The 24,903-nt window shown below is 39.8% G+C and overlaps 1 protein-coding gene across 1 annotated transcript in view; it reads right to left on the bottom strand.

The window, feature by feature from the left end:
• COL21A1 (collagen type XXI alpha 1 chain) overlaps positions 1-2,971 on the bottom strand; it is a 174,616-nt gene extending 171,645 nt beyond the window's left edge. Inside the window, exon 1 of the mRNA XM_047102772.1 lies at positions 2,823-2,971. The gene's annotated coding sequence lies outside the window, so the exon portion shown is untranslated. The remainder of the gene's footprint in view (positions 1-2,822) is intronic.
• Positions 2,972-24,903: the final 21,932 nt, after the last annotated feature.

Below are 24,903 nucleotides of genomic sequence, written 5' to 3'. Positions count from 1 at the left end.
CAAAATCTAATATTCGCTTTATCCCTGAAATCAAAGGATAATCAAGATTAATTTCCAGGTACAGAATAATCTGGCATCCTTTTTGGAATTGATACCCTATTTTTTCATGAGAACTTTTTGGTCCAGATCAGTTCCAATCAAATACCGAGCAAAGAATTGCTTTTTGTGTATGTGGTTTGAAGCATTCTGAAGTTATTGCAGTTCAGGAGGAAAAGGATTCTTAAATTACCTCACCTACCCTTTTTGCCAGTTTAGGCCTGTCCTTGCTGTGTCCTCATTTTGCTTTCCCTGATATTGTCTTGAACAAACCTTGATGTAACTGGATAAGGTTTCATTCTATTCTCACTCACAAGTACTTAAACACCAGGAGCGCCTGGGTGGCTCAGTCAGTTGAGAGTCCAACTTCGGCTCAGGTCACGATCTCACAGTTCATGGAGTTCAAGCCCGTGTTGGGCTCTGTGCTGACAGCTCAGAGTCTGGAGTCTGCTTCAGATTTGGTCTTCCTTTCTCTCTGCCCCTCCCCCACTCACTCTCTATCTCAAAAATAAACATTAAAAAAAAGTTTTTTAAATACTTAAGAAACACCAGATGGTACTTCTCAACTGGTTCTCTTGAATGCCACAGCATGCCACTTTTAGATGCTCTTTTACCATCTGAATTTTCTTTTGTAAGGAATGATACTGTGGAGGGCCAGAGTTCAAGACTATTTAAATGTGAATGTTAATAGATTATAAAATCCACCAGATGTTGAGATACTTCACCACAGATAGTGAATAAAGACTAGTTGATTTGAAGCTAATCAAGTAAAAAAAAAAAAACATTCTAGAAAGTTCCATGAAAAACATGCAATAATATTACAAAAATAATTTGAAAATATCCCTGTGTTCACATTCTGGTAAAAAGCAAATACTGTAAATTCTAAGGGTTAGGTTGACATGTGAATACAACATTATCAACATATTTTTCATTTCAAAAAGTATTTGGGGATTAGGTTTTTTCTTAGTTTGAGTGTCGTGTGTGTATTTCAAGCTAACAAATATTTACTATTTTAAACACTTCAGTATTATTTCATTTAACTTTGACAACAATGTGAGAATTAAAAGTATGCATTATTGTACTACCACAGTCCCCATTTTACAGATGAGGAAAGTGAGGCTCAGAAAAGTTATGCAACCCTCCCAGAGCACAGGGAAGCAGAAGAGCACATTTTGAACCTGAGACTTGAGCCTCAAAGCCTCCTGTTCGTAACCACTACCTGTATTTTCCCCAGTTCTCTAAACACAAGCTCGGTACCTGTCCCTTAGCAAGCCTATATACTACAGTCACAAACTCGCACAGCAAATACCAGCTTGGAAAATAAACGTTCTCTGTACAGGATGTCTTGCTACAGTTAGCACTGTGTTCACCACACCACACATGTGCTGGGGCTGGAGTCATGCCTATTCTAGCTTTTTATTCCAATGTCAGATTTTCTAATCCATTTAAGCTTATTTGCAAAGTCATTCTATTTCTGTACTAATGACTTAGAAACAGCTGGAATCTTTTCAGCCAAAATTTTGAAATCTCAGATCTCTACTAAAAGAAAAAAGGAACCACTTCAGATAATCCAGAGACCTGCAATGCCGAATTCCCTTTCACTCTGGAGAACTGGCATAAATTCCTTAAACCTCCAACTGCTTTAAAAAAAAAAAAAAAAGTCCTGTAATGTACACTGATGACAGGGATGATCTGGAATCTTGTCGCTGGGAGCCAAAGATTCATGTTATTACAACTAGAAAACTCCTATGTACATTTCTTCTTTGGCTTCATTTCAACTCTAAGAATATAAAATTCCTATTCTCCCCTAAAGTATGCAAATTCCACTATGTCAAAATTGCTCAAGATGATAGCTAAGTCTCTATACCCTTTATAGGATCCTCCAAAGTTCCCAGTATGATTTTTTTTTTTTCAATATGGGTAAAACCCTACCAATGCATACCTCGGATTTTCCGAAAAGTATGGTTTCCTTCTCCTTCTGTGGAGGGGAATCTGCAGGTGTTTGCCCTTAACTGAGATCCAACCCAATAGTTCTCAAAAGCAAGCAAATGCTAGCATCACCTGGAGGACTCAACACAGAGAGCTAGGCCCTACTTTGAGAGTTTCAGTCTGTGCCCTAAAGTGTCCCTTCAAGTTCCCAGGTGAGGCTCCTGCTGCTGGCCAGAGATTACACTTTGAGAACCACTGCTTTAACTCACTGGTTTCCAAACTATTCCACGTGGAAATTACCTGAAAAGAGTTGGGGGTTTTTTTTGTTTGTTTGTTTTGCTTTGTTTGTTTTTTGGTTTTTTTTTTTTTTTAATGTGGACGCCCCAAGCCCCACTCCTAGAGACTCTGATTTAATTGGCCTGGGGTCCTGCTCAAGCACCAAGTTTGTGAAGCTCCCCCACGCGCGCGTACAGCGCAGGAATCTTCAAGAGCCTCTGGGCAGCGTCCTGCGCGTTCACCCACGCTCCCGGCGCGCCACGTGTGGACGCCACCGCCTCTTCCAAGGGGGACGTTGGGCTTAGGGGGTACCTCACCGCACAGCATTCGTTCTCGGGGCCAAACACCTCGAGGCAGAAATCAGCACCCAGCGAACCTCCCGTGATCCGTTAGCACTCAGTAACTTTGCAAGACAAACCCTGACATCCCAGCCTCCAGCCTGGGTGCGGGACTTACCTCTCAGTTCACCAACCGTTTCAGCGCAGGGAGAAACTGTACCCTCAGGCCAACCAAAACGTCAGTCAGGCTGCAGCCCCCCTGGAGGGCCAGCAGGGAGAGGGGAGAAGGCAGTGTCACCTTACCTGGCGCAGCGTGCAGGGTCGGGGTGGCGTCGCAACCAGCTGCGTGTTGCACCAAGGGTTCGGGGGCGTCCCAGGGAGTGACCTGCCCCAACCGGGGCAGAATCTGGGCCGAAGCGGGCTTGCTGCCCTCCGCCCCGAGCCCCGTCTCCCCGCAGCGACCAGTGCCGAGCGCCGCGGCTGTGAAGCCTGCTCTCAGCCCCCTGGAGGCGGAGCCCGGGAGATAAGGTTCGCGCTTCCCACCCGCCCCCTTTCCGGTGGGCAAGGCCAGAGGGTGGGTTTTGGATCGCGATCTCCAAACTAGTGGAACCCTGGTAGAAACACGCTCAGTTAAAATCCTGCCAGGACCAGAAAGTAGACGACTGGAGGGGCGGACTGAGGGACTCCCCGGGAAGCGGGAAGGTTAAAGGCGACTTTCAGAGGGTGAGAGGGCAAAAGCACCAAGGGAGCGAGGACCTGGGGAGCGTCGCCTGCACTCATCAGAGGTGGCCTGCCTCTCTTGGCCCTTGAGAACGGCCCCCAGGGGTCGCCAGGGTTAGTCACCCTGCTCCGCCCTGCAGCTGACTGTGGTACCTGTCTTTGACCTAAGGTAACAGCTACCAGAACACTTGAGGGGAGTTCACTTTCACATAGGTAGGCGGTTGCCTTTGCAGACCTAAAAGTTACAGGAAGTCCTGGAACAAGGTGACTGCCTTTGTGACAATAAAGGAATACTCATTTGTTCTGTCCATTACTCACAGAGCGCAAGAAAGTTATTTCACTGTCCTGTGTTTAGAATTCCATTGTGCCCTGGCTCCCTTTACCCCCCTCACCTGTCACTCTCCCCACTTCTCACACTGCTTCCCCACCCCCATGTGGCCTGCTTGCCACCAGTGTGTTTTTCAGTTCCTGCTTCTCTTCATTCAGGTATCACATGCCTCTTCCAGACAGTCCTTCCTGAACACTATAGCCAAATGAAATTCACACAACCATTCACATTCCCCAACCCCACTTTATTTTCAACAGATTACTCACCACTCTTTGAAATTGTATTATGTGTTCTTTTGTTTTGCATCCATCTCAAGGTAAGCTCTATGAGCGAGAATTGGTTTTGTGCCTCACTTTCTGCATCTACAACAATACTTGGAACATAGTAGGTACTCAGTAAATATCAGCTGAATGAATGTGTGAACTAATTTATCTCCAGGGGAGAATGTTCACAAAGAAATGCCTTCCTTCAATAACTGAATCCTAAATTCAGGTCAGATACAAACATCTTGGGAGAATTGTCATTTTCTGCATTTCTTGACTCATTCATTTATACATTCATGTTATAGTCCATTGGTATGCAAATATGTTTCTTCCTAGGTCATATCAATGAAAACAACAATTTCCCAATAAGGAGACATAGATAGCAGCTATATATATATATATATATATATATATATATATATAGCTGTAATTATCTGGGGACATATTCAATGACTTCTTAGATTCTCAAAGCATGACCCTCTGCTTTTCATGTATTAAATGGTTAAAAGCTTTCCATGTATTCCCATGTCTACATCTCCAACCCACTCTCTTTCTCCAACTTTTAGCTGGACATCTTTATTTGTATGAATGACAAGCACTTCAAATAAAATGTGGTCAAGCCTGAGTTTATTATCTTTGTTTTCCTCTTTAGAAACCTGCTCCTCCTCTCTGCCTTCTTGCCTTTCTCAAAGTCACCACCAGTCATCCAATTGCTCAAGCTAGGACTTTGCCTCAGTCTTCACTCTAAAGTAAATATGACCCTCTCCTGATGAAAACACTAACATGGTTTTCCTTTGCTCTTAAGCTCTGAATTCCTTAACGTGTCTCCACGACTTTTCTCCACACTTAGGACTTGCCGCTTCCTCTCCACCTTCTCACCCCCTTATCCTTGAAACACTAGCCATACTTAACTTCCGCTGCCTCGAACCCTCCGTGGCCAGACTTCTGACTTTCAGAAACTCTGAAATAATGCATTTGTGTCATTTTAAGCTGCTAAGTTTTGGAGAATTTGTTATGTGACAATAGAAAACGAATACGGTGACCATAAACCCAGATATTCTGGCAAAGTCTGAATTCCCTGGGCTATTTTCTCGAATAATACTAATTAGATATTAAAAATAAATTATTGTATTCCTCAATAAATACCTTATTTATTGGGGCCCCTGGGTGGCTCAGTCAGTTAAGCATCCGACTTCAGCTCAGATCATGATCTTGCAGTTCGTGAGTTCGAGCCTGGCATGCTGACAGCACAGAGCCTGCTTCGGATCCTCAGACTCCCTCTCTTTCTGCCCCTCCCCAGCTCGTTCTCTCTCTCTCTCTCACTCTCTGTCAATAAATAAGTAAACTTAAAAAAATATTTATTTAATTTTTATTTGTTTAATAAACGTATTTATTATCTATTAAACACTTTAAGACTTGTCCATAAACATGTAAATTTAAAATTTAGAAAACAGAACATGCTTGCCAAATAAAATTTCCCAATTTTTGTTTTAGGACATTACTGTATCAAATCTATAATATAGCCTCTTCCTCCTCGGTAACAGAGAGCTTAGTCATAGATCCCAAAACCAGAACAGAAGAGACCAAAAAAATCCTTCATTTCCTTTACAGTCCCCTTTATCTCATCTTGGCCCCATCCAAACCCAGAATATGGATATAGAAGGAACTGTGTTACAAAAAGATTGCCTATAATTGATATATTGCTCTCTTAGAAATGCCTTCTGCCCTGACTATTCAGGGCTTAATCCTGCTCAAGCCAATAATTTTTCCTGTTCTCCAGAAGAATAAGCCTATATTATTGCATTTTAAAATCTCAAATTTGCAACAGCTAAAACATATTTAACCAATCTACCACAGCTGAGCCACACAGCGACAACTAAAAGTCAGTACCATTGAGAAGCAAGTGTCATATCTGTATTGCTCACCATTATATTCCCATGTGAACAATAAACAAATATTTATTGAATGAACAAATTGGCTAATGTGACAAGACCAAGGGAGAATAACATGAGTGTACATACACTGAATGCACTGATGTTGTTCCAAGCATCAGGCTAGTCTTTTGGGATAGAGCTGCGAACCAAACAAGCCCCTGTCTTCCTTCAGAAGTAGCTAAAATCACCCTCAGTTAATGCACCATTCACAAAGGCAGCAGTTCTCCAATACTCTCTCTCGGATTGCAGGCAGGATCATCCCAAGCCAGTCTTACCCTTTAAATCAAAGGCAGGCATGAAGGGAGTGAGAAGTACGATAGGCAGCTTGAAAAGGAAAAGGTGAATTACCTGACAGTCTTGGCAATGCACATCACAGAAAGCAACTCTGGATGAGTTCAACAGCAAAGGAATGTATTAGAAAGATAGTGGCCACAGAAATGATAGGAAGCCTGGAGAATCAGGCTCAGACAAAGACAGACTGGTCGGGCCAAGATTTGTGCGGCGATTACTGCCCAACAGTCCGGTAAAGGCAACACAGCATGAGAAAACAAACTGTGTCTATTCTTCCTGCTCATGCAGCACTCTGCCTAAGACCCAAAGTCCAGAGAGAGAGTCCAGCCAGCCTGGCTTGGGTTCTAAGCCCACTCCCTCATCTGGGGATCTGACAGACCCGAAGCCAGTGGTGGAGAAACATCTGATCCTAGTACACCAGCTGACAACCAGAAACTAAGCATTGTCTGATCAACCTGACCGTAAAATCAGCTGTACCCAGTAGCACTCCTTCAAATGCAGTGTGGACTTAAGTAGTTCCCAAAGTCATGAGGAAATTGCTTGACCAGGTGGCCAACCTTGAGGCAGTTCCCATGTGAGGACTATCCAGGGTGCTAAATGAAGAGGCTTAGGTCACATGCTCCATCCTAGGAGTCAGGAGCGGAGCCGACCCAGGGCCCACAGACTGGAAGAGGGAGATGGCGTTTCTTCAGATAGAATCAGGGCTCTGTTAACTAAAAAAGAGGAAACAAACCTGAGAGAAGGGGATATTAAAAAGCAACAAATGTTCACCACATTTACACCTTTTGCTGTTCAGGCTCCAAATAAAGTTTTTTTCCCAAGTGAAGAGAACCCAAAACCTCATCAGACATGCAGCTCCAAATCCAAGATGTGCATTTTTCTTGGTCAGGTTTACATGGTCCAACAACCATGACTAAATGATAAAATTAACCAATATCAATATTAGAGAGAGAACAAGTAACTTCAATAAAGACCCCCGATTTGGTTAAAAAAAAAAAAAGAGACAGAGAGAGAATAAAATATATACCACCACTACTGTCAATATATCCTGCTAAGCAGGAACAGCCAAGACTGTTCCACGGAAGAGAAGTAGGTGTCCTGGTCATCACACTAGTAGCTGCTAATTCTCTCCCAGGAGCATCTCCTTTGATCACTGATCAAAGGACATTGTTGCCAAGGTTGAGGTCTATCTGAGAAGACAACTTCCTTTAAACTCTAGGAGGCTTCTTTCAATTCCCGAGGCTAGAAACTAAAGGTCATTAACTTATCGAGTCATGTCCTTGAATCTAAACATCTACTGAGGATTCCAGTTTCCGGAAAGTAGTTTCAGTGTTCTGACCATCTCCTAGCCTCCATTTAAGCAATTATCAACAGGAATGTGGGGTGGAGAGTCTTGTCCAGTCTGACCTTTGACTCCAAACAAGAGCCAACTACATTTTTGCAATAAATGTCATTATCCCCTCTGACAATCAGACACTTCATAACAAGAGGTACATGCAAGGGTCCTGGAGAGTAGGCTTCTTATTTCCTTCTGTGGTTCCTACCTTCCTACTGTTGATCCTACAAGCTTTATCATTGGCCAGAGAACTTGGCTTTTCTTTTTTTTTTTTTTTTTAATTTTTTTTTCAACATTTATTTATTTTTGGGACAGAGAGAGACAGAGCATGAACGGGGGAGGGGCAGAGAGAGAGGGAGACACAGAATCGGAAACAGGCTCCAGGCTCCGAGCCATCAGCCCAGAGCCTGACGCGGGGCTCGAACTCACGGACCGCGAGATCGTGACCTGGCTGAAGTCGGACGCTTAACCGACTGCGCCACCCAGGCGCCCCAGAACTTGGCTTTTCCAACTATCCAAGTCCCCAGAGCACCAGGCTTTATGCCATTTCATTTTATAGGCTGCATTCAGTGACTATAAAAAGGCTTTCTTTCACCCAACTTTTCCTGTTTTTGAAATGAGTTTTAGCTCACGTGTCAATTTCTTCTAGTGTCCTACTAAAATATATCCCCAAAACATCAATACCTTCACATTTACCTTCTGTGTTTCTGAAAGACTCAAATGGTCTGAATCCCAGTTTACTACAGGCTACAGCTTAACAACCTTTCCTCCTATTGCATAATAATGGTGGCCAACTTCCTAGCCCTGGATAGCATCTTTTCCACCCTCCATCCTCCCTTGCCTAGATAATTTTACATTTTAAGCATTGTGACTTGTATCACCCTACTTCTGGCCCCAATTTCTGTATCAATTAGGGCTTTCTGGTTACAAGCACAGAAACTATTTCCAATCTACACAGAAAATGAATCCTTTTGAAATATATGAGTAGGTCACAGAAGGTCTGGAAAACTACATTAGGAAAAGAAGAACCAGATGAAATCACAGATAACAGAACTATTTAGCATGTTTAAAAGGATACCACTGGTGGTAGAAATGAGCTACTTTTCCCATTTATATATTAATCTACTCAATGTATAAAGATAGTGAATTTTATTGGCCTAGGTTGGGTCATTAGTCAACCCCTTAGATTAGGAAAGAACAAGACATCTAATTGTACTGGCCTACTAAAACTGCCTACCATGGGGAAGAAGAAATCCACAAAGGAAATCAGGATGCCTGGTACCATAAAAAGAAGGAATGAGTGCTGTGTGTGCAAGACAAAATAATACAGCTACTATGGAGAAAGGAAAGCTATGCTATTTCCTTAGGACTTTTTCAGAACCAACTATAGAGACTACTTTCTATTCCTTTCAACACCTACATTCTTGTATCATACACACACTTTGATGGTTAAATCCAAAGGGTTAATATACACTGATTGTATTCTAAGTAGGTATGGCATATAATAGCCCTACCGTGGAAATAACTGGAAAATACTTCACATCCCAAAGGTCCATGATTTTTCAGTAGTGATTCTAATGGTCCCTAGTTTTGGCCCCCATGATGACATTACTGGACCACTCAATCCACGGAAGAAATCATCCACACAGACTGGTTTGGGGATGGACAAATGACCCAAATTAGGCCAGGCAGAGATCTCTCTGGAATTGTGGAAGGGAGGGAAAGAGGAGTTTTTGTTGTTGTTTTTCTTGGATTTTGAACCTTAGGGACCATGTAAGTCTGAATCTTCCTGGAAGACTATAACTGAGAATGGAAACAACACAGACATCAACAGAAACACAGGAAGAAAGTACAATCAACAGATATCAGTTGAATATCTACATCCAGCCATTACTGAACCTAGTCCTACTTCTAGATTTTTTCCCTTAAGTCAATAAATCCCTCTTTTGTTTAAACCAATTTGAATTGGGTTTCTGTTACTCTCAGTGAGAAGAGTCCTAAACTGAACACTCAAAGCTGAAAGAGCCTTAAGAAAACAGAATGTCAATATAAAATCGTTTAGTGTCTATTACTAGGTATTTATCCAAAGAATACAAAAATGCTGACTAGAAGAGGCACATGCACCCCACTGTTCATAGCAGCACTATCAACAATAGTGAAATTAAGCAAAGAACCCAAAAGTCCATCAACTGATGAATGGATAAAGTAGATGTGTGTGTGTGTGTGTGTGTGTGTGTGTGTGTATACACACATACACAATGGAATATTACTAGGCAATCTAAAAGAATGAAATCTTGCCATTGGCAACAATGTAGATGGAACTAGAGTGTATTATGCTAAGTGAAATAAGCTAGTCAGAGAAAGACAAATATATGATTTCATTCACATGTGGAATTTAAGAAACAACAGATGAACATGGGGGAAGGGAAGGAAAAATAAGATAAAAATAGAGAGGGAAGCAAACCATAAGAGACCCTTAAATACAGAGAACAAAATGAGGGTTGCTGGAGGCAAGGTAGGTGAGGGGATAGACTAAATGGGTGATGAGCATAAAAGGGATCGCTTGTTGGGATGTTGTATGTAAGTGAGGAATCACTATATTCTACTTCTGAAACCAGTACTTACTATATGTTAACTAAATTGAATTATTTAAATAAAAATATAAGTTAGTTAATAAATACCATGTTTTGTTATACATGAAAAAAATCATTTTGTATCTTAAATCCTTCTTAAATTTATAGCTTGAGATGCTAAATATCATTGCTTAATATTAGAGCTTGACATCAAAAATGAATATTTTTATTCCCTTTAAAATTCCAAGATCCCAGGGCACCTGGCTCAGCAGTTAAGTGTCCAACTCTTGATTTCTGCTCAGGTCAAGATCTAGGATTGGTGAGATTGCTACACTGGGCTCTGAGCTGACAGCATGGAGTCTACCTGGGATTCTCTGTCTCCCTCTCTCTCTCTGCCCCTCTCCCACTCTTTCTCTCTCTCAAAATAAATAAATAAACATGTTTTCAAAGTAACAAATGTACATAAAAGCCCAAAAGCTCAAGATAATTTGACTCATATTCTAATTTTGTTGGGTGACCTACAGTTATTATTTCCGAGGGCAGGTTCTCAGATCGAAATGTGAGACACCTAAATCAGCAGGAAAAGTTGCAAAAAAGTACAAATACACCAAAAGTGCAGTCAGAAAGAGTTAATTATTCCATTTCATAGCTTCTCTCTTTTTCATTCAGACTCCCAAGTTCTTCTAGCCAAGAGAACACTGAATGAATTCACATTCCCCAAAGTTTGGGTCACATTTCTTACATTTTTATTTTAGGGCTAAAAGGCAAATTCAACTTCCCTAGATTTAAACCATAACAGAAATGAGTAACTACCCTATTTCCAGCCAGCTGTGGCAATGATTTCTTGTTAGACCCCTTTCCACAGAAACTCTTCAAAAGATGCTTCATTATGGTTGTTATTGTCAAGATGGAAGAGGCGATTGGCTTTTGTGGTGAAGTCATTTATATACAGGCATCATCAAAAGTAAAAGGAAGATAAATTCTTTGTTGGTTAATTTACTTATGATTGAAATTTTGTATCTAAAGTGAAAGTACATATTCAGTACTGGTGTTCCTTTGAGTTACAGTTAAAAGTTGGAAATAGAGGGGTGCCTGGGTGGCTCAGCCAATTAAGCATCTGACTTTGGCTCAGGTCATGATCTCATGGTTCATGAGTTGGAGTTCTGCACACGGAGTCTGCTTTGGATTCTCTGTCTCCCTCTCTCTCTGACCCTCTCCCACTGTGCTCTCTCTCTCTCTCTCTCTCTCTCTCTCGCTCTCTTTCTTTCTCTCTCAAAAATAAATAAACTTTTTTTAAAAATTGGAAATAGAGGCCTGTCCACAAGGATTCCACAAGTCCCTGAATTCCTTATAGACATGGTTAGTAATGGGCTGGGATAGATTAAAAGAGAGAGAGAGAGAGAGAGAGCTCACTTCCCATTAACTTTGAAGTCGGCAGTGATATGTATCAAATTAGTGTTTCAAGTTCCAATGGATGTGTGAGTGTGCATGTGTATGTGTGGGGAGGGGGGGTAGAATGAGAAATATTTGAAGATACTGAAGTTGTTTAATGTATTTTTCTAAAAATTTTGTATTTTCTAGAAATACTGGTTCTTTAACTTTTCTTAAAGGTCATATTTTATTCCCCTGAGGGTTTGCTTAGCATCACTCTGAGATTGCTTCAAGGGTTGCATAGGACTCTGAATAATAAATAGTTCATACAGGGAATTATCAGTGATAACCACTTGGAGAAGACATCCTACAGTGTTCTGCTTGCTTTAAAAAGAAAAGACATGGGGCGCCTGGGTGGCGCAGTCGGTTAAGCGTCCGACTTCAGCCAGGTCACGATCTCGCGGTCCGTGAGTTCGAGCCCCGCGTCAGGCTCTGGGCTGATGGCTCAGAGCCTGGAGCCTGTTTCCGATTCTGTGTCTCCCTCTCTCTGCCCCTCCCCCGTTCATGCTCTGTCTCTCTCTGTCCCAAAAATAAATAAACGTTGAAAAAAAAAATTAAAAAAAAAAAAAAGAAAAAAAAAGAAAAGACAATCCAGGGCACCTGGGTGTCTCAGCCCAGTCATTTAAGCATCTCTGACTCTTGATTGTAGCTCAGGTTATGATCTCACGGTTCATGAGTTGAAGCCTCACGGCAGGCTCTGTGCTGACAGTGTCGGGCCCACTTGGGATTCTCTCTCTCTCCCTCTCTTTCTGCCCACCCCCCCTACTTGTGTTCTCTTCCTATTTTAAAATAAATAAATACATAAATAAATAAAAAAGAGAGATAACCCTATACTGTTTAATTTCCCAAATCATGTTAATAATCCTAGATTTTTTTCTGTCATAATAAGTCATTTATTATCCAACTTACATTTTCCCCCAGGTAAATGGCTCACACTCATTCCCTTACATTTCAGTTCTGTTTAATTCCCAATACTTTGTTTTTATATAAGTCACTTTGACCAGATTTAAGAGAGATTTCATCATATGCCTTATGAAAAATTAGGATGTTGATGAAATGATACCTATGGTCCCTTCCCAGATCTAAAGTGCTTGAACCTCTGTGGGACAGGCAAGCCATAGTCCTAATCAGACATTATAACCTGCATTTTGTTTTCCTACTTCTCATGTTCTCTAAATCAGAGCTAATTGAACAAACTGTATTCTAGATTCATTACTCTCTTTTTCAATTCTGGGTATAATATCTTTCTTTTCTAAACTTCTAGACTTATTGTTGTTCTTAAAAGGGAGAATGTATGTGTACTTAGTGTCTATATAGATTTTGCCCCAGTCTAACTGCACAGAGCCCTGTAAAACTAATCTTTTCTTAAAGACATACATGACTCTTTTCATTAGATGCATCTCTAGAACTTGCCATCATAAATTAGGCCACCTGCCTGCCTGACATCTTGTTGTAAAGGAACAGGGAGAGAAATATCTCCCTCTCGCTCTGCCAAGGTTTTTCCCTGGCCAAAAGCATACTCAGGAAGCCTCAGTGAAGCAGCAAAGGGCGGGGATGAATGCCTTGGCTTGGCTGTCTGCCTACCTTGCAGAAATGCCAAGTTATTCAAAAGAGCAGTCCCTCTTCTGTAGCAGATTCATCTGCTAGAATCTGTGTACTGGAGAGATGTGGCTTTCCCCTCAGGCATTTCAGGAGCTCAACTTTGATAAAGCCTTTGAGCCTGAATTTGAAAAAGCCACAATGTACCTGATTTAAAAAAAAAAAAAAAAAAAAAAAGGAAAACAACAAAGGTTTAAAGAGAATCCCAGCCCATTTCTCACCATAGCTGGGCTCTGAGAGATGTGATACATAGGGTAATCACAATCGCTATATACTTTCCGCAAACGTGAACCGTGACAATTCTGAGAGGTCTGCTTGGCTCAGCTAAAAGATCCTCACCCAAGGTTCTCATCTAGTGACTGATGAATTATAAGGGCATTAGGATTATAGAGTCTCCCTATAAGTTTTTCTGATTATTTTTCGTAAGGACAAGTTACAAGACTCTGGAGTATTTTTAGGAGGCACTTTAACCCATTAAATAGTTGCTGAATAAACATGAAGCTCTCTCGATGCCAAGCAGCCTAAGACCAGGCTAAAATTAAAGCTAATTCAATGGTCTCATATCTCTTTTCCACCCTAGTTACACTCGCCCTGCTCTTCTTTAAGGATCTGGAAAGCTTAGTCTGAGGATGACTTCCAGGGCTTCTGATCTACCCCCTTTATCTCTGGTGGATATAGGAATGTGGACAGAGATGGAAAATATTCATTTCATAGGCATCCATTGTGTTTTCTCTTCAAATACTAGCAGAATGAATCTTACTTCCTGCACTTTCATGTCTAGTGTCCCTAAAAGTTTCTTACTTAAAAGAAATATATTTTCCCTATGAATAGAAAAAAATGAAAAATTTTAGTGTCAAATTAGATCCTTGAAAACGTAACAAGTAAATAGTCAGAATCAGAATCAAGACATCACTTTTATGTAGTGCCAGAAGTAAAGCTTCAAAGAAAAAGAGATTCAAAATTATATCCTCCATGATATAAATTAGTTTCATACTAAGGATGAGTAAAATCTAGACTTAAGATTTTGAACCCTAAATATCTATTTTCTCACTCCACCAACCAAATAACATTAAAATGAGGGTTTTATGGCCCTTTTCAAGGGCAAAGCTATATGCTTTTTAGTCTCACATGAGAGTGAAACTAATAGTGCTTCCTCATCTGGAGGTAAATATATTGATCAATTGATGGAGAAATAAGTGTGGGCAGGTTCAGTTAGAATTTTAATGTTAAAAATGCTATAAATGAGGTTCATAATAAAATGGAGGTGGCCACAGCATGGTTTGAAGAGGCAGAGGAGAGAACAGGTGAATTAGAAGATAAAATTATGGAAAAAGAGGAAGCTGAGAAAAAGAGAGATAAAAAATCCAGGAGTACGAGGGGAAATTAGAGAACTAAGTGATACAATCAAACAGAACAATATCCGTATCATAGGAATTCCAGAAGAGGAAGAGAGAGAAAGGGCTGAAGGTATATTTGAACAAATCATAGCTGAGAACTTCCCTGATCTGGAGAAGGAAACAGGCATTGAAATCCAAGAGGCACAGAGAACTCCCTTCAGACGTAACTTGAATTGATCTTCTGCATGACTTATCATAGTGAAACTGGCAAAATACAAGGATACAGAGAAAATTCTGAAAGCAGCTAGGGATAAACAGGCCTTAACACAAAAAGGTAGACACAAAGGGTAGTAGCAGACCTATCTACTGAAACTTGGCAGGCCAGAAATGAATGGCAGGAAATCTTCAATGTGATGAACAGAAAAAATATGCAGCCGAGAATCCTTTATCCAGCAAGTGTGTCATTCAGAATAGAAGGAGAGATAAAGGTTTTCCCAAACAAACAAAACCTGAAGGAATTCATCACCACTAAACCAGCCCTACAACAGATCCTAAGGGGGACTCTGTGAGTGAAATGTTGCAAGGACCACAAAGTACCAGAGACACCACTACAAGCATGAAACCTACAGATATCACAATGCCTCTAAACCCATATCTTTCAATAATAACACTGAATGTAAATGGACTAAATGCTCCAACCAAAAGACACAGAATGGGTATCAGAATGGATAAAAAAAAAAGACCCATCTATTTGCTGTCTACAAGAGACTCATTTTAGACGTGTGGACACCTTCAGATTGAAAGTGAGGGGATGGAGAACTATCTATCATGCTACTGGAAGCCAAAAGAAAGCTGGAGTAGCCATACTTATATCAGACAAACTAGACTTTAAATTAAAGGCCGTAACAAGGATGAAGAAGGGCATTATATAATTACAGGGTCTATCCATCAGGAAGAGCTAACAATTATAAATGTCTATGCACCAAATTTGGAGGCCCCCAAACATATAAAACAATCACAAACATAAGCAACCTTATTGATAAGAATGTGGTAATTGCAGGAGACTTTAGTACTCCACTTACAGCAATGGATAGAACATCTAGACAGAGAATCAATAAATAAACAAGGGCCCTAAATGATACATTGGATCAGATGGACTTGACAGATATATTTAGAACTCTGCAACGCAAAGCAACAGAATATACTTTCTTCTCGAGTGCACATGGAACATTCTCCAAGATAGATCACATACTGGGTCACAAAACAGCCCTTCATAAGTATAAAAGAATTGAGGTCATACCATGCACACTTTCAGACCACAATGCTATGAAACTTGAAATCAACCACAGGAAAAAGTCTGGAAAACCTCCAAAAACATGGAGGTTAAATAACATCTTACTAAAGAATGAATGGGTCAACCAGGCAATTAGAGAAGAAATCAAAAATACATGGAAACGAATGAAAATGAAAACACAACAATCCAAACGCTTTGGGATGCAGCGAAGGCAGTCCTGAGAGGAAAATACATTGCAATCTAGGCCTATCTCAAGAAACAAGAAAAATCCCAAATACAAAATCCAGCAGCACACTCAAAGGAAATATAAGCAGAACAGCAAAGACACTCTAAACCCCACCGAAGAAGAGAAATAATAAAGATCAGAGCAGAAATAAACAATATACAATAAAAAAAAACAGTAGAGCAGATCAATGAAACCAAGAGTTGGTTTTTGAAAAAATACACAAATTTGATAAACCTTTAGCCAGGCTTCTCAAAAAGGAAAGGGAGAGGGCCCAAATAGATAAAATAATGAATGAAAATGGAATTATTACAACCAATACCTCAGAAATACAAGCAATTGTCAGGGAATACTATGAAAAATTATATGCCAACAAAATGGACAACCTGGAAGAAATGGACAAATTCCTAAGCACCCACACACTTCCAAAACTCAAATAGGAAGAAATAGAAAAGTTGAACACACCCATAACCAGAGAAGAAATTGAATCAGTTATCAAAAATCTCCCAACAAATAACAGTCCAGGACCAGATGGCTTCCCTGGGGAATTCTACCAGACATTTAAAGCAGAGATAATACCTATCCTTCTTAAGCTGTTCCAAAAAATAGAAAGGGAAGGAAAACTTCCAGACTCATTCTATGAAGCCAGCATTACTTTGATTCCCAAACCAGACAGAGACCCAGCAAAAAAAGAGAACTACAGGCCAATATCCCTGATGAATATGGATGCAAAAATTCTCAACAAGATATTAGCAAATCAAATTCAACAGCATATAAAAAGAATTATTCACCATGATCAAGTGGGATTCATTCCTGGGCTGCAGGGCTGTTGCAATATTCGCAAATCAATCAACGTGATACATCACATTAATAAAAGATAAGAACCATATGATCCTGTCAATCAATGCAGAAAAAGCATTTGACAAAATTCAGCATTCTTTCTAAATAAAAACCCTCGAGAAAGTCAGGATAGAAGGAACATACTTAAACATCATAAAAACCATTTATGAAAAGCCCACAGCTAATATCATCCTCAATGGGAGAAAACTGAGAGCTTTCCCCTTGAGATCAGGAACATGACAGGGATGTTCACTCTCACCGCTGTTGTTTAACATAGTGTTGGAAGTGCTAGCATCAGCAATCAGACAACAAAAGGAAATCAAAGGCATCAAAATTGGCAAAGATGAGTCAAGCTTTCATTTTTTGCAGATGACATGATACTATACATGGAAAACCCGACAGACTCCACCAAAAGTCTGCTAGAACTGATACATGAATTCAGCAAAGTCGCGACAGAAAATTAATGTACAGAAATCAGTTGCATTCTTATCCACTATTAATGAAGCAACAGAAAAACAAATAAGGAAACTGATCCCATTCACAATTGCACCAAGAATCATAAAATACCTAGGAATAAACCTAACCAAAGATATAAAAGATCTCTATGCTGAAAACTATAGAAAGCTTATGAAGGAAATTGAAGAAGATACAAAGAAATGGAAAAACATTCCGTGCTGATGGACTGAAATAAATACTGTTAAAATGTGTCAATACTACCCAAAGCTATCTACACATTCAAGGCAATCCCAATCAAAACTGCACCAGCATTCTTCCCGAAGCTAGAACAAGCAATCCTAAAATTTGTATGGAACCACAAAAGACCCCGAATAGCCAAAGTAATATTGAAGAAGAAAACCAAAGCGGAAGGCATCACAATCCCAGATTTTAGCCTCTACTACAAAGCTGTAATCATCAAGACAGCATGGTATTGGCACAAAAACAGACACATAGACCAATGGAATAGAGTAGAGACCCCAGAATTGGGGACCCACAAAAGTATGGCCAACTAATCTTTGACAAAGCAGGAAAGAATAGCCAATGGAAAAAAGACAGTCTCTTTAACAAATGGTGCTGGGAGAACTGGACACAACATGCAGAAGAATGAAACTAGACCATTTTCTTACACCATTCACAGAAATAAACTCAAAATGGATGAAGGACCTGAATGAGAGACAGGAAACCGTCAAAACTCTAGAGGAGAAAGCAGGAAAAAAACCTCTCTGACCTCAGCCACAGCAATTTCTTACTTGACAAATCCCCAAAGGCAAGGGAATTAAAAGCAAAAATGAACTATTGGGACCTCATGAAGATAAAAAGCTTCTGCACTGCAAAGGAAACCATCAACAAAACTAAAAGGCAACTGACAGAATGGGAAAAGATATTTGCAAATGACATATTGGACAGAGGGCTAGTATCCAAAATCTATAAACAGCTCCCCAAACTCCACACCCAAAAAGCAAATAATCCAGTGAAGAAACGGACAGAAAACATGAATAGACACTGCTCTAAAGAAGACATCCAGATGGCCAACAGGCACATGAAAAGATGCTCAATGTCGCTCCTCATCAGGAAAATACAAATCAAAAACCACACTCAGATACTACCTCACGCCAGTCAGAGTGGCTAAAATGAACAAATCAGGAAACTATAGATGCTGGGAAGGATGTGGAGAAACAGGAACCCTCTTGCACTGTTGGTGGGAATGCAAATTGGTGCAGCCGCTCTGGAAAACAGTGTGGAGGTTCCTCAGAAAATTAAAAATAGATCTACCCTATGACCCAGCAATAGCACTGCTAGGAATTTACCCAAGGGATACAGGAATGCTGATGCATAGGGGCACTTGTACCCCAATGTTTACAGCAGCACTTTCAACAACAGCTAAATTATGGAAAGAGCCTAAATGTCCATCAACTGACGAATGGATACAGAAATTGTGGTTTATATACACAATGGAATACTACTTGGCAATGAGAAAGAATGAAATCTGGCCATTTGTAGCAACATGGATGGAACTGGAGAGTGTTATGCCAAGTGAAATAAGTCAGGCAGAGAAAGACAGATATCATATGTTTTCACTCATATGTGGATCCTGAGAAACTCAACAGAAGACCTGGTGGGAGGAGAAGGGGGGGAAAAAGTTATAGAGAGGGAAGGAGACAAACCATAAGAGACTCTTAAATACTGAGAATAAACTGAGGGTTCATGGGGAGGAGAGGAGGGAAAGTGGGTAATGGGCATTGAGGAGGGCACCTGTTGGGATGAGCACTGGGTGTTGTATGGAAACCAATTAGACAATAAATTTCATATAAAAAAATAATTTGTAATGTTAAGTCTAAAATCAGTCATTCAAAATACAAGTAAATTCATGTAGATAGGCAAAGCAACCCTCATCTCCAATTTATACAGAATCACGTACAAACTTGGATGAATCATATTTTTCATACTATAGGTAGGTATTTCTCCATTACATACTTCTATTTACAATGACTGAGGAGTAAGCAAGTGCAATGAGGTCTCACAACAGGATGTATCAAGAGCAGAGGCTGCATGATTCAGGGCTGTATTGAAAGGAGAGATAAAAATATAGAGCATATGAAACTTATCCCTCCCCCCCCCCCTGCTCAGCAAATCCTCATAACTAGCAAGGTTGGACTTGATTAACACTGTTTTATTATTGAACTTAAAATAGTTTAAGGTGGGGTAGGATACAGATTGTATTGCCAAAAAGAAAATCTTTATAGCTCTCTTATGCTTCTGGTGGGAAAAGAACTTAGTTTGAGCTTTCTGGAAAGAAATTTGGCATTATGCATCAGAGGCCTTAAAATATTCATACCCTTTGACACAGTAATTTTGTTTTTAGGAAAATACCCAAATAGAATAATCAGAAAAGTAGGCAAAGATTTGTGCCCAAAGATATCAGTTAAAACATTATTTATAATGGGGAAAAGATTTAAAAAAAAACAAATATACCCCCAAATTGTGGGTTGGTTAAATGAAAGGTCAGCAAACATTTTCTATAAAAGCCCACATAGGAAATATTTTAAGCTTTGCAGACCATGCTGTCTCTGTCACAATTACCACTCTGCATCGTTGATGTGAAAACAGCACAGACAATAGTAAGTAAGTGAGTGTGGCTGGGTTCTAATAAAACTTTACTAATGGACACTGAAATTTGAATTCATGTAATTTTCAAATAGCATTAAATATTATTGTTTTGATTATCTTAAATATTTAAAAATATAAAACCATCCTTAGCTCATGGGTTTTACAAAAACAGGTAACAGGCCAGATTTTCCAACTGATTGATTAAATTATAGTATCCTCATTAAAATTATATGTTCCTGTTTACTATCAGCCAAAATTATACAATTTGGTAGGGAGGTGGAGAGGGTGGAAAAAGGAGACAAAGGAGAGACTGGAAGATAGTATGCTAAAATATTTATTGTAGCTATTTCTAGATTGAAAGATTATGGGTGATATGTATAATTTTTCTTTCATTCTTTAGTTTGTATTTTTTTGGATTTCCCACAATAAGCATATGTAATTCCATGATTAAAATGATATTTTAAGAACAACTTTTTTGGCTAAAAGGATTCATTTCTTTCTCATTCTTTAAACATTACTCAGAAACTTTGGACTTTCTGAAATTCTTGACAAAGCTTGCACTCTTTTTCAGCAATAACATTTAAACAACACCGTTTGTGTAAATAGAAGCTCTCAATTCATTTATTTTTAAGGGCATATCATTTTTTCAATTATATTAATTTTTTAAATTATTTTAAATTATACTAGATCTTAGCCTCAAAGTCAGGGTGTCTCCCTTACTTTTTCATTCCCTTCCCAGCCCTGCACACCCTTCAGCTCTCCCCAGCTACTCAGCAAGTGCATGCTCCCCCAGCTCCCCATCCTGGCATCAAAAATCCTCCAACTACTTCCCTCTGTCTGCATCGCCAATATACTTTCTCTAACTTCCGAGGCTTGCCATTCAAAGTCCACCTTCACGCACCCTATTCCCTCATCTCTTGCTCACCTGCTATTGGCTCCTGGTCAGTTAACAAGCAGCCTGTCACCTGCTGTGTCAGTGCTGTGGTGTACATACTAGATAAGGGCTCACTCTGTAGGACCTCCAGAAATATCTTTATATTTATTTTAAAAGGGGGATGGAATCTTAATATCTTAACTCAATTGAATAATTAGCTGACTCACAAATTTCAGGCATCTGAGCCAGCATTTCCCAAGTGTATTTCACAAACACTTGTCTTAGGAGATATTGCAGGGGGGAAAATAAGATCTGTGTTCAGATCATTTTGAGAGATGCTGCTTACAGTATTCCATTTTTTGAGACTCATGATTCATAATATGTATTCATAAATATAAAGGCTTTTAAAGGCTTTGCAAAGTCCAAAAGTAAAGGTAACCCATTTAACTTGTGTAATTCATTGTACCCCAAATTTATTTGTGACTTCCCTCTGTATTGCCCCCTCCCTGCCTCTGTACTTTGTTTTAATAGAAACATATAAATATCAAAAACATCCAGCAGAAGCAGTGTTCCCAAGGAACACTCTTGGAGATACCCTGACCTGGCTAATAGAAGAGCTGATTGGGAAAGTGGAGGTGGGGAAACTAATATGCTTAGCATCCCTCAAATCATTCTGCATTGGATGGTGATGGTCTCAGACTCTAAATCTGGCCCATTCTGGCCCAGGTTCCACCATATTGTCCTGGCTGCTCTAGCACTGCCGCCATTTGCATTTCTACTTAGACTACTGAGTGCCTTCAACTCCCTCCTTCTCCACTTGCTGCTTCTCTTTCTATCAATCTCTCTGATTCCTCGCCACATGTGCTATCACTCTAGTGCATTCCCATCATTACTGAGTGCTCACTCACCAACTGTGTATTTAAATTTAAATTAAAAGCACCATAGCTTTCCTTGGCTTCTGCCAAAAATTAGCATATGTTTTCAGTATCCATGAGACATACACAGCTGACATTTTTAGAAAATTACATTCCATTTGCAAAAACATATGTATCCAACTGTGATGAGATTAGATGTTCCCACATTTATTTTTCTAAGAATTGAACACATCCAATATACAGTCTTCTCTGAATGCATCTCATTGTTTCTCTTTTGGCAGTATCTTTCAAATGTCCAATCACCAGGGAGCTCTGCATTAACCTTTAATTCAATTAATAGCTTCTTAGAAAAACATGTACTTTTTCCAAAAGCAAATTTCTACAGCCAGTCTGCAAAGGATACAGAATAAAATATTGCTTCAGTTTACAACAGCCTTCATGAAACCTATTATTTTAGATTGTAAATATGTGCCCCATATAACTAGAGCTTAAAGAAGTATATGGCCAGTTCAGTATTTATTGGTTTCCAGGCTACATAATGGTATTCTGGATTTTTTTCTGGAAATTTTCAGATAAGTCTCTTTATCAAGGGGGAAAAGCATGACATTCTTTCTCACGTTAACATTTGGATTCTAACCCAGCAGGAGTGACCCACTGCCACTCCACCACGCACATACACAGCATGTTTCAAATTCAACAACAGGGAAAAGGCAGAAAGTTTTAACCAAATAATGAGTCTGGTTTCACAGGAGAATATTATTTAGGAACCCAGGCTCAAGCTGAATTATTTTTTATCCTCCTTCAAGAAATGACTCAAAACCTGATGGAGTGATTCTTCTATAACCATGGATTTAACCCAAAAGAAAGTTGTGAGGTACTGTTAAACATTACAGGCAATGTGTAACTTGAGTGAAGATTCTTTAGAAAGTGGAAATGGAAGATAACTTTCTTCCCAAAGAAGTTTTGGAGTACAATTTTGCCTTAAATAATAAAAGCAAATTTTCACTGTCTAAATGAACTCCTTTGTCTTTTGGTTTTCTTGCCTTATTTTATAGCAAATAAGGAGTTAACCATAATTCCACTACAGGGAGCACCTCTCCTCTTGCAAGATGGGATGCTGCCTGATTCATGAATCATTTAATAAAGCCAATTAGATCTTTAAAAAAATATAATTCCACTAAAAATCCAAAGATCTTCCAATGGTCTTCGAAGTTACAACCTCTCAGACCTCTTCTCCCACACTTTCCCTCTCACTTAATCTGCTTTGGTCATAATGTCACCCACTTGCATAAACCTGAAAGGAAGTGCCTTCTTCAATTTTGTACCACAGGCATCTCTCTTGCCTCACCCTAGGCATGGCTCTAATCCAGAAGCTAACACTGCAGTCGGGAAGATTAATCATTGTATTAGTCAGGTTAAACTAAGTTATGCTGCAATAACAAACCAGTCCCAAATTCTGGTGGCATTATTCAACAAAGAATTATTTCTTATTCTCACCACAGGCAGGCCAGCAGGACCCTCTGCTTTACCTAGGGAATTACTCAAGAAACTTAGTGATAGCAGCTTTATCATGTTGTATCCCATCTCTCTGGAACATGTGGTCTCTGGTCACTATCGTGGAGGAAGAATGTAGACTTTACCTTGCCTCAGCCCAGGAGTGACTCATGTCATTTCCTTCACATTTCATTATCCAGAACTGCAAGAGGATTGGGAAAGATAAGGAAGAAAGTAGAATATTTGGTAAACCTTACTGTCTCTGCTAGACACACATATATAAATAACTACAAATGAATACAACAGATATGAATTTTAGTTATTAATGTATCTGGTTACTCAAACCTAGGCTCTTTCTTAACCCCAGGCTTGGAAACATAAGGCTCCTTCTGCCTGGCATATTCACCACAAATGCACCCCACTGCCAAATCCTACATTTGGCTGCTCAACCTTCAGGTCCTGGCTTAAACAGCATTTCTTCCAAGAATCCTTAAATAACCTTCCTTCTTTCAACCTAGACCCTCTACTGTGTTCTCATTTGCTTTTGTCACAATAATAATAGCTAGCATTTATTTCCTATTCTCCACCAGGGACTGTTCTGAGCACTTTCCATTTAATCCTCCCAATAAGCCAATGAGGTGGTATTGCAGCCCAAGCTCCCTAGAAAACAGAGCCTAAGATGAAAATGTATATGCTAGTCTTCTATTCAGTGGGCAATCCCAGAAGCACTGGAGCCTAAGAAGAGGCCAAAGGGGCAGGAAGGACAGGGAAGACATATAAGGAACCGGCATACAGAGCTGGCCATGGTTTTGTGACATGCTAGGTGCTCACAGGAAATCAAGAGATACTGAGAGAGGCAGAAAAGTACTATTCTCTGAAAAGTTCATCCCAGTCTCCAATTAGACTGGAAGTAGTGTTTCCGTAGACACTAGACCTAGTCGCTGCAGCCTGGCTTCCTGCCCAAGAGAAGAAGACAAACGGTTACAAGGACTGCTCCAGCTAGAAAACAAGGTGAAAATGTGGGTCTGGGGTAGTAGACAAACCCATGCCAAAAACATGTGGTTCAGGTAGTTGTGATTTATTTCAGCTTTCAGCTAAAGCAATTAATGCACAGAAACATAACAATTAAACAAGATTACACAGCTAGAAACTAACCAGGATACAAGCCAGGAAATGTGGCCCCAGAACATGTGGTCTCAACCACTACACTGCTACAAGAGTGCAAACTCCATGAAAGCAAGAAATGCTTTCTCCCCAGAACCCATCACAAATATAGTCTGACACATAGTAAACATAGTAAATATTTACTGAGCAAATGAATACGTTTAGGCTTAAATAAGTGGTATTTCAGGAAAAGTTAAAGAGATCAGTAGGAAAGAGAGATTATATTTTACTGGGGTGCTGTGGAAGGTTCCATGGCAGAAGTGACCTCTGTGCTAGATTTTTTAAAGATCTAGAAAAAAGTTTGACCCAGTAGCACAAAAGCCATATTTGGCTTCCATACTGAAATGGAAGGTTGAAATAAGGGAGTGGTAGGAAATAAGGCTTAAAAAGTACATTGGTATTGAATTGTGGAAGCCTCACCATATTCAATCACAAGATGCTTAAGTCAGAGAGAAATTCAAAACTGTACATTCCAAAAGACATTTCCACTTGTAACAATGCCCACAGCCAAGGAAGTCAAAAGTGTGCCCCATAATATCTCCAAATCATGGTTCATTTAAGCCATGTTTTAGTCTGTACTCCAGGAACCCACCATTGTTCACTCTGTTCTAGGCAAAGGTTCCATTTTATTGTTACCCACATCTCTATGGCTAAAGATGAAGCTGTGGCCTTGTTTTCTATCAGGAGAAATGGAAAACAGCTG

Source organism: Lynx rufus, unplaced genomic scaffold (assembly GCF_022079265.1).
Source record: "Lynx rufus isolate CCGP_SWC_20201006 ecotype Redwood Valley unplaced genomic scaffold, mLynRuf1.p SCAF_6, whole genome shotgun sequence".
Classification (NCBI taxonomy): Eukaryota; Metazoa; Chordata; class Mammalia; order Carnivora; family Felidae; genus Lynx; species Lynx rufus.
The sequence above is the reverse complement of the archived record's forward strand: the minus strand, read 5'-3'. Positions and strand labels throughout refer to the sequence as shown.